The sequence below is a fragment of the Seriola lalandi genome, unplaced genomic scaffold (assembly GCF_002814215.2).
Source record: "Seriola lalandi dorsalis isolate HSWRI2012SDOR001 ecotype SW California unplaced genomic scaffold, Sedor1 jcf7180002054524, whole genome shotgun sequence".
In the NCBI taxonomy this organism is placed as follows: Eukaryota; Metazoa; Chordata; class Actinopteri; order Carangiformes; family Carangidae; genus Seriola; species Seriola lalandi.
In genome coordinates, this window is record NW_019525077.1 from 41,511 (window position 1) to 52,776 (window position 11,266).

Below are 11,266 nucleotides of genomic sequence, written 5' to 3' on the forward strand. Positions count from 1 at the left end.
GTTTGTTTTGTTGCCTCTGTACTGTTTTGTGCACAGCTCTGTAACTTATTTATGATTCAGCTGACTCGCAGCAGCAAACATGGAGAGAGGGGGATATGAGGAGGAAAGACAACAAAAGAGGAGGTTAAAAACTGAAACTCAAGCAGGAGGATCGGCTCGAGTCAAAGTGGAGCAGAGGGGTGGGGGGGAGTGGGGGGGGTGGGAGTGATTTTACTCCACGAGTCCTTCAAGGTGATCAGATGAAAGAAAAGAAAAAAACCTGATGGGAGAGAAATTAAAAAGACAAGAACGAGGAAGAAAAAGAGGGAGGAAGGAGGAGAGGGAGAGGGGTGTTTCCCTGAGGCTGAGATGTGTTTGTGTGTGAACTAATCTCTCTCTCTCTCTCTCTCTCACACACACACACACACACACACACACACTCCCTCTCTCCCAGTCACTCAGTCAGTTGCAACAACACGCTCACCGAGGTCGGCAGCACAAAGCCGAGCTGCTCTCTTACAGGCTTGCACACACGCGCGCACACACACATACCTTCGCCACACACACACACACACACACACACACACACACACACACACACACATGCTGAGACACTCGACACACACCTCCTCAGCGACACCCGGGAAGCTGAAGCAAAGCTGACGAGAGAAAGGAAGGAAGGTAGGAAGGAAAGAGGAGAAAAAAGACCAGTGAGAAGAAGATAAGAGAAGAAGAAGTGAAGGAGGAAAAAGAGAAAAAGACACGCTAACAGGAAATAAAGACACGTTTTGGGAAAACATTAGCCAGGTAAGACCTCTTTCTTTTTCATCTTTCCCTTTCACTCTCTGCTCATCCTCTCCTTCATAATAGCACTGAATCTGAAAAACCACTGCACTGTGTACATAACAGCCTATATTTACACACACACACACACACACACACACACACACAACCTCATAAAAAGCAGTTTAATGTCCCACTTCATGCTGTGCAGGTTGACTGTACCTGGGCAGAGTTCACCTCGTCTCACCCTCGCTCTCTAGGAGTTTATGACCTCTCCTTGCTCCGCATCGAAGGTTCATAAAATCATGGACGCTTGTTTGTTTTTTTTGTTTTTTTTACAGTACAGTAGAGACGTGGACGTAAACTTTGAGTGCCTTTAGTCGCTGTGTATTCATACGTGGTGAACTTTTCTTGGCTACACAGAAGGAGAGGGACATGTATGGGGGAAATGAAAGGGTTACTTTATGTAAATATTCAAACATCTCCAGGGTTCATCCAGGGTCAGAGATGGAGTGAGTTATGAGGGAAGTGAAAGTGTTTTAAGAGGAAGTGTTGGATTAAAAGACTTTCTGAGAATTTCAAAGGCAACATTCACAGGGTTGGAGGGGGTTGACTTGTGTTGATGACTTGGGTTTAGCCAAGGTTTAACAAATATGGACACATGTTCCCTTTTGGTTCAACACAAAATAACTAGTCATGTCGTTTACACTCAAGTGACGAAACAATTGTGACTCACATCTGTTGAGGACAAAGACGGAAATTTGGCGACATTGATACAGAGCCACAAAGTCCACAGAGGGAGGAGGTCAGGCTGACTGCATGGGTCAACAAAATACTAGACTTTGCCACGAGAGACGACTGTTTGCTTCCAGTTTCCTACCAACAGTCAACATCGGTCTGTTTTAACCATGACCTCAGTCGTTCTCTAATCTTAACCGAGATTATTTGTGAGCATGATGCTGAAACTCTTCTAACCTCAACAAAGGAGGAATTTTAACCATGATGTTTGCCAAACCTTAACCAAGTCTTACAAAACCTTAACCGTATCTCTGTCAGGTCATGAGAAAGACTTCTAACAGCGGTTTTGGAAGTCGCACAAACAATGCGTTGTATCAGTAGGTGTGTCAAAATCAATCAACAAATGCTTTCAAATAAATAAAACGGCGTATTTTGATGCTTCGTTTGGATGAACTTGTTGCAAAGACCAAGATAGGAATAAGATTTTACTGCACTATCCTTGAGATTTTGTTGTGTTTGGTCTAATGTCTCTCTTCTAATAATGTCCAATGAACCAATAAGCTAAAAAGAACATTTTATCTACATGTCAGGAGCACGATTTATCCAAACTCTGAACACATGACGGGATAAAACAAGGCAGTAATTCCTGCTCAGCACCACATACGACTTAACTGGTGAAGTGAGTCTGAACCATGAAACTGTAAAGAGCCGTAACAACCGGAGCAGATCCAGGTCAGAGAGCCTGCGAGGGGACAGACAGACGTGGACAGTGTTGTGTTTTTTGACCTTCACTGTGTTTACAAAGAGTTGATATGAGCGGAGAGAGAGAGAGAGAGAGAGAGGAGACAGAGAGAGCAAAGGAATGAATGGAGTTATTGTCTGGCCTGTGTGTGTGTGTGTGCGTGTGTGTGTGTGTGCGTGGGCGCGTCAAAACCGACTGTGAACAATCAGTGTCATGTGAGAGGTTAATGTTACACCAAGATGTGGCACGTCTTGTAACAAAGAGATTAAATAACTGTGTAACTCGGTGATGGTAATCATCCATGAGCCACTCCTGTGAATACGTTTTTTTAAAGTAATTAGTTGTAGGTTTCTTGTTTTAACAAGCAGAAGAAGAAACCCAAACAGAGAACCCATGAAAAATGACGTCACAGCACCGACTTCACAAAACGAATACACAAATAAAATATTGGGAACGTAGCACCAAAGACGTCAACAACATTAAAAACAGACTTTCTATGGTCCTGGATGATTTATCAGTTGGAAAGAGTTACGTACATAATAAGTGGGTAAAATATTTTTGCTAAAACGTTCAATAATCCAACTCTTTTTATCGGAAATTATCCCGATGAAGGTCGGATCCTTAAACCTCCGGTAACTTCTGTCACCTTTTATGACGATATGGGGGTTGCTAGGCGACATCTAGTGGCCGTAGTGATTATGACGGGAGCAAAGGGGAAAAGTGCACTGACGTCACATAAAGAGAGACAAAGTTTGCGTTAGGGGGAGGGTGTGGTGGACAGATGGGTCAACTAATCACAGGAGAGCGTTGGTTGATTCCCATAGTGAAAGTAGCAGTTTGTGTTGTCTCCATATTGTTGTTATTATTGTAACCCTGACAACAAAAACCGTCTAATGTCGAGGGAATACTTTTATACTAATTTTAACCCGAATCACGATCTTTTCCTAAACATAACCAAGCCATGACCGTTATATTATTGTAACCATGACGAAGAGAGGTAGGTACGCTTGCCGCTGTAGGGGCGCCATTTCAGGAGACACTCCTATGGGTCGTATCAGTTTACACATCCGGCAAACACAGAACAACTCCAGTATTCATTTGTTAGAGTCGTGTTTTTAGCCTCTTTAAGAAATGTAGAAACAGTATTCATTCTCCTTTTGATTTCCACCAACTCTAAGAGAAACATCTGTCACTTCCCTTCACCAGCTGATCATTGATCCGTCCGCTGTATTGAAAACAACAGTTTGAGAGCAGTGAGCGTGAACCAAAACAGCAAAAGTAGCCGGTCAGAAAACCAAAACAATGAGCTTAAGTTGCTATAAAGCTGCATAGAGCTGAGGAAAGCCGCAGAGTCAGGCGATAAATATCTGTCGGTTCATTCCAACGAGCGACCTCTTTCACACAACATCCATTTTCAATATAAAATTGAAGCAGCACAAACAAAAACAGAGTAAAGGAAAATTCCTTTTTACGGGGGAAATCCACAGTTTTTCCTGCCGAAAACCAACATCACTGCACCGAGAGTCATCAGACAAAACCTGAAAATCCTTCCTCCGTAAAGAAATTTCCATTTTTGACACAAAAGTAATGTAATGGCTCAAAAGTGCAATAAACTTAAAACTTTAAAAAACCAATAGGACTCCCTTTAAACGTTTTCTGTTCTGGATGTTTCAAATGATTAAAAACCAAAGACACAAAATTCAGGAAAGCAGCCTTTTAAGTGTCTCCTGAGAGGACATAAAAAAAAAAGAAAGAAAAAATGCCTACATACATTATTTATCACAACAAACGTGTGAAGTTGAGTTATATTATGCTTCAGAAAAGTTCAAGTGTTCCACTAAGATCAAAACAAAACAGGATCACAAACTGCCAAAGCAATTAACAGCAGAGACAGTAAACAGGCAAATCAATTACAAAGTGATTAGAACATAAAACACTGTCAATAAAATGCAGACAAGCAAAACAGCGGCAATAAACATTCAACCTTAAACCGATTTTATGGTTTCTCAGGGCTTTTTTTTTTTTTGCTCTTCACTGTTCCTGTGTACCTCCGAACTGAATCAATTTGATTTCCCCCCAAAAAAACTGATTAAGATTACGTACTTAGCGAAGCTTTGCTGCCGGAGCTTCACAGCTACAAATCCATGTTCAGACAAAAATCCCAATTCTGCAGAGAGCTGATGCCCCGCGGACACGAAGCGGGGAAGAACAGTAAGATTTTCAAAAACTGTACTCAGATACATTTTCTGTTAAAAAAAGAAAGAGCAAAGAGGAAGAGACAGTGCAGAGAAGAATGGGGGAGGAGTGGGAGATGGAAACAGTGACAATGGAGAATTAGGGAGAAACCGAGCGAAGTTCGATGGAAACATGGCGAGACGGCGTGAGCGAGAGCAATTTGGATCAAAAGTGAAATGGATTTTTTTTTTTTTTAAACAAAATTAGGAACATGGGACGATTTGAGAGCGTGATAAGAGCCTGAGAGCGCCACTGACAAAGACATTGTGTCAAATCTAGGGGCGGAGGTTTGATGTGTGTTTGAGAGTGTGTGATTGAGTGTGTGTGTGTGTGTGTGTGTGTGATTGAGTGTGTGTGTGTGAGATGATCTCTGCCACCTTGGTAGCAAAGTACATTATGGCTGTTTGGGCACATTAAGGGGCATTAGCTGGAGGAGCAGCCCTGAATAATGCATGGCCTTTATTTATGAGCAGAGTGCATACGTCCTCTGAAGCGCACTGAACCAGGACACACACACACACACACACACGCACATACACATAAGTCCTCCCTTTTTCACTCACTCTGTCATGTGCTCATAAAATCATGAAATTTGGCGACGTGCATATGCATATATTTGTGTGTAAAAAAGCATGACTGTGTGCTTCTGTGTGTGTGTGTGTGTGTGTGTAATTCATCAGACTTGTGTGACCACCAATATCTGTCAGACACCTCCAAATTCCCACATCACGACATTAAAAAAAGTGAGCAGCAGACGGTCGCTGCGCTCTGCTGAGCAGTCGTCAAGTCTAACAGTGCAGCCAATGAGCCCATTAACATCTCACACACTCTCTCACACACACACACACACACACACATACACACACACACACACACACACACATTCTCTCAGTGCAGTGCAGTTCCAATTGAGTCATATTCAGATGACTTCCGACAATCAAAACTTTTAAGAGTCATTTTTACGATCGCCTTCGTCTCACGGTTTCATCACGGCGCCGAGCTTCATCCGTTACTTCACAGTTTGTTTCCAATCTGCTCTCACAGAAACGGCCCGCAGGCACGAAAGCCAGAGACACACCAGGGTTTATTTTTAACATCTTGAAGGTGATTTAAGGTGGATGGCAGAGGATGCTCCGCTCATATTTTATGGAGGGAGGCAACTTTAGTTAATCAAAATGTACAAACATCAACTTTTTCATTTCCATTTTTGAAATATCAGAACCTGGCTTTAAAGCTCCAGTTTTGCTTTAATAGTTCAACAAATCATGTCACTGATTTTGCTTGTTTTAAGCAGAAGATTTGTGGCGAGATTGTTCGGTCAATATCCAAAGTTTATTGTAAATTTAATATTTATAGATTCAGATCTGGATCTTTGCCGACACAATGTACCGTGTTTCAACTCTTTTAATGACGTGACACTGCATCGATCCCCGGAGAGAGTTGTTTCCTTTTGTTTTGCCCCCCTGCACACGGAGCTCAGAGGCCAGCTACAGAGCAGCCGCTCAGGGGACTGGCAGGGTTTCAGTGTTTGGCTCAAGGGCACATCAGCATAATGAGACGTCTGTCGACACGCCGCGCTCGAGCCAAAGTTTTCGGGCTGGAGGGATGATACAGACGGACTTTACGTAAGTGACAACGGTGGAAAGTTGGGAAATGAGTCATTACCCGGAGAGGAGTCGTGCAGACGGGAGCTGCACCTGCACACAAGTTTGCTTGTTTCTTAATCGGCGTTTAAATCAGATTCACTAACTTCTCACTGTGGTTTTTTGTGTTACGTTTGAATGTTTCGAATGCTTTTCCAAACTGCCACAAAAAATCAGATTTACGGCCTAAACTGAAAATATCTTGTGACTTAGTGACTCCGTGGCAACGGTCAGATTTGAACACAAGCAATCAGCGGCACCTTTACAAACTCTAATCTCACATCTGTTGAACCCTTGTCCCGTCCTACTGACAGACTGCACCTCCTCCGCCCTCCCGCCTCCTGGTGTCCTGCCAATTAAAATCAATCAACCCAATCTCCCAAGTATCGACCCGCTCTGTACAGTAACAAAATCATTAGACTTGAATCGTGGCTCGCGTCCAAAATTTAAGGAAAAAAAGCATCAAAGCAAGGTCACAGAGGGCAAACAGAAAGACTCCGGAGGGAGGAAGAGCGCTTTGGATTTGCGGCGTGACCTTGATGGATTCCAGACAGTAGGAGGGAGCTTGAATCACAAGCTGGGTGGCAATGTGCGTGTGTGTAAGTGTGTGTGTTTAGTGAAGGCTCTCATTAATTTCCAGTAGCAGAGATGGCCTAAGGACTCTGTGTGTGTGTGTGTGTGTGTTGTGACAGGGTAGAAGGAGGGAGTGTGTGGGGGTTAAGTAGGAAGGCAATAAAGCCATTTAGGAGTCATAAAGTGCTTGGTCAATCAAAACCGCCCCCTGCTAGGCACCTCATGTCCCACTTTGTGTGTGTGTGTGTGTGTGTGTGTGTGTGTGTGTGTGTGTGTGTGTGTGTGTGCATGCATATGTGCGTATCAATGTAAGAAAAAGTGCACACAAGTGTTTCTGTGTATGTGGGTGAACGGGTTTGTGTGCCTATGTGTGTGAAAGTGTCCGTGTGTGTAAGTGTGTCATTTGTGTGTGTGTGCGTGTGTGTGTGAGCGAGCCAGTCTGGAGAGTCAGTGGGATGCTGGGCTCATAGCGAGAGAGAGAGAAAGACAGACAGGATGCACCACCAGCGGAGCTCTGTGAAAATAACAACAGAGCAGATGCAGCGATTACAGTATAATTTGTCCGACAATATCACAGTGTGTTTGTGTGTGTAAATGGGTGTAAGTGTAAATACATGCACATGCATTTGCGCGTACGTCGATGCCTCTGAGTCCAGAATATTTTTCTGTCTAATTTGTAGCCGCTGCAGGACTCTGTCCTTCATATCCTTCCTGTTCTGCGACACTTGTTTGTTTTTTGTTTTTTTTGCAACTGTTTCAACTAAAGAATGTAAAGCATCCTGCGAGTTTAACTGTGCAGCTTGGTGTCAGACAGTTACATATGAAAGCTGACACACGTCGTAACGATCCACAGAGCTCTGATGATTATATACATGATGAAATGATTAAATATATCAAGCATAAAGATGCAGAAATAATAAGAAAACAGGCATGACTGCGAGCAAGATGTACTCTATCACGCTGTAAATACTCTGCGAAGCATGTTTGTACAAATGTGTTAATGAAGGAAAAAACACACAACATGTTGCAAAGTTATTAAGCCGAACATTTCAAAGATCAAACATGCAAAATATCTGAAGCTGCGTTTAGTCACTGAGGGGAAAGAAAAACAGCAAAACTAGTTGAAAGATGCACAAACACCATCATATCCTTGACTTACACGGCTACCACGTTAGCAAACATTCTTCTAGCCACTTACAAAACCAATATTCATTTTTCTCACTGCCTTGTTTTGGTCGTCACCAGCCCCCCGAAGTTTCTCAATGCTCGACTATTTTCATGAGTTACATACCGGGCATGTAGGGCCACACCTGTCTAAGAGTGCTGAGACCGAACCATCCAGTAAATGTCCTTTAAAACCTTAAAAAAAACTTAACAAAACAAAGCTACAGGAGGCAAACAAGTTCAAGAGCGCTGCAGAGAACAGAAATAATTTGCTGTCAAATATTCAAGCTGCTCTTTTACATTAAAATGACCGTTTAATTCAGATTCCTTCTATTCAAAAGAGTGATTGATGCAGAAGCAAGTGCCTACCAGGAAACTTTTTTATTAACATCTTGTCATGAGACTGTTCTGAAAAACATCCCAACACAAAGAATGTATTTGTGGTTCCAAAATTAAAGTTGCAGAAAAACATAAAAAAAAAAAAAACATCAGACATGGATTCCAGCGTTCTCTGATGATTCAGGACTCGCTCGATGCTGTTTGACACGAATGAACTAACATGCAGCTAACATCTGGGAGCACAGCGGCCCTGCTGCAGAGTTCGCCTCTCTGACATGAGCGTCACGTTTTCCATTGGAGGCAAAAAAAGCTGAGCAATGATCAGTGCCGTGACTCGCATGGTAATTAATGAATTCATGCAAGACACCTTGTGATTTAGGGCCAATAAGAAAGACCGGTTTGTTTTAGAGGAGAGATCTCAACCCGTCTTTCAGGTTAAATGACCGCATAGGTTTCCTGTCCGCACCCTCTTGTACGACCTATGGGAGTACACCAGCGGCAGCGTACCGGAGCCTCGTCATCATTGCAACAACAATAAAAACACATGGTTGATTCTGTTCAGGAACAAATACTAAAAATGATCTCAGTTTCACATGGGAACACATGCCATTTTAGCAGCTTGCATGTGGAGACACTGGCATTTCAGTGACATTTTCTGTCAAAAATAATTCAGAAATAAATTCACAACGGAGAGAAATCAACATTCCAGTAACCTGCTGATAGAGCCAGCAGCAGCAGCGAGGCGGGCGGTGGGTTCCCGGCATTAAGCATAACTATGCTTTGTTAAAGAAAAGGTGGTTACACAGACGACCTGCAGGAGGACAGTCTCCGACTAGTGCAGCTTTAAACAAGGCCAACAGCAGCTGCTGGCCGGAGTATCGGTCTCTCTCTCTCTGTGTCTGTGTCGACTTTAAGGCTGAACAGTTGAGACACTCCTCAGACTAATCGTCCCTTTCGGACAACAAAGCCACCGGCAGCCAGTTCGGCTTATTACTGTCACTGTAGGGCGCCGTTTGGCTGTAACACCACACCAACTGTGGCATCATCTGTAACCACCGCCTCCCTCCATCCCTCTATCCATCCCCTGATTTCTCTCACCGCAGCTTATCACCTTCTCTTTCTCTCTCTTTTTTTTCTCCATCCTTCCCAATTTCCTGGCTTTAATAATCCTCGGTCCCTGGGGTCCACTGCCCAGGTGAGAGGGAGCTAAACAATCGTTGCCATGGTAAGCTGCCAGCAGGAGCCCAAACACACCTGATGATGCAGGTACATCATTTCTTTCTCTCTCTCTTTCCTTTTCTCTTCATCTGTCGCTCTCTGCCCCCCCCTTTTACATAAACACCATCTGCTTTTCTCCCCTTCATTCTCTGATTACCTCCGCTGAGGAGGTTGTGTTTTCACCCGTGTCTGTTTGTTTGTCGGCAGCATTACAGAAGAAGTACTGAGCCACTTTGCGAGTGAACAAGGTGTTGGGTTGGGGCTCGGGTCAGAGAAGAGCCAAATAAATTTTCTCTGAAGTCTGGTGAATGTTGTTTGACACTGGCCTTGTAGGAGGTCTGCGCTCCTTTCCTTTTGTTTTTGTTTCCCTTCTCTCTGTACAGTATGTAACCCAGAAAAACCACGGTTCAGGATCCAGATAATATTTGGGTTCACTGACCCGTGATGATATTGACCAGACACAACTTTCCCGCCCCCATCTGTCAGCTTGCCCTCATTCCAGACACCCATATGTACACAAGCGTGACCCTCGCACGTACAGCAAACGACGCTGGATTTGCCAGAAAAAACAAGCTGATGGCGTCTGTTGCCCCGGAGCTGCTGACCAGGCCAATGCGCCAAAAGGGGCGCGCCCAAATCCTGCCATTCCTCTCACACACACACACACACACACACACACACACACACACACACACACAAACAAACACAACTATCCTGCGCCCCTTGAATGCCCCGCTTTACCTCGGTGACAGTTGGGTTAAATCCACTCTGATGGGTCAGGCTCCTCTCACTGTCAGGCCAAGCTGTCGAGGCTACTGTCACTGTGAGAGAGAACACATATGCTGTGTCTGCAAGTGTGTGGGTGTGTGTGTGTGTGGGTGTGTGTGAGAGAGAAAGAGAGAGAGAGCATGTAAACAAGGATGTTAGCAGTAGGGTGGGGACGGGTGTGAATTAAGCAGAATGCGTGTGGTGTGTGACACTGTGGTCAATAAATGAATGTGTTAAACCTCAAAGGAGAGATCATCCTCAACCAGGCGATCAACCAGTTCTCACAGAACTTCACCTCCACTGCTTTAAATCTGTTTTCTTTATGTTTATTACCATTATATCTCAAAACTGATATTGGAGAAAAAAATATTGGATCAAAGAAAAAAAAATGTTTTTGGTGTAGATCACTCGTCTTATAAAGCCGTTGAACTATTTTGTAAGAGGTTAACCCAAAAATGGTGGGCGTGCAAAGTTTGTTGCTGTAAGACAGAGGAGGAAGAGGAGGAGGAGGAAGACTTAGAGAAGATCAAAAGAGACGCAGACGGAAACAGAGAGGAAAAGATGGCTCATCATGTACCTGACTCAGGTGATGACAAAGCATCAAAATTAAATGGGCCCTGTGCCAGGTGGGCCATGTGAACACACGCACACACACACACACACACACACGCCCCAGACGTGCAGACATAAGCGTGGAGCCGGTGGCGATGCCCAGACATTGAAGCCAAAAGCCCTTTTAATTAGAGCAAAATTTACACACACTTCCAGAATGCTTTGCTTTTCTATTTGGCTATTGGCACACACATGCACACACACACACACACACACACACATACACACACACCCTTAGATAAAACTGTATTTCCTAATCAAACTCCCTCGCTGCGCACTTTCTGATAAAACAACAGCACAACCCCCACTTCTTCCACACACACACACACACACACATCCAGACATACACACATGCTCAGTATTCATGCTCCAAACACACACACACACACTAGAGAGGAGAAGGAGCAGGCGTGTTCTGGTGTTTGATAAGGTTGACCCAGATCTTGGAACATGCACAGCTGAAGAGGCAGGG

General features: G+C 43.9%; 1 protein-coding gene across 2 annotated transcripts in view; it reads left to right on the forward strand.

Moving 5' to 3' along the window:
• Nucleotides 1-427: 427 nt before the first annotated feature.
• The window catches only part of hs3st1l2 (heparan sulfate (glucosamine) 3-O-sulfotransferase 1-like 2), a 25,852-nt gene continuing 15,013 nt past the window's right edge, over nucleotides 428-11,266 (forward strand). Inside the window, exons 1-2 of one of the 2 annotated variants that reach the window (XM_087176059.1) lie at nucleotides 428-786; nucleotides 9,392-9,462. The gene's annotated coding sequence lies outside the window, so the exon portion shown is untranslated. The remainder of the gene's footprint in view (nucleotides 787-9,391; nucleotides 9,463-11,266) is intronic. The other variant, XM_023414348.2, reaches the window with a different exon arrangement.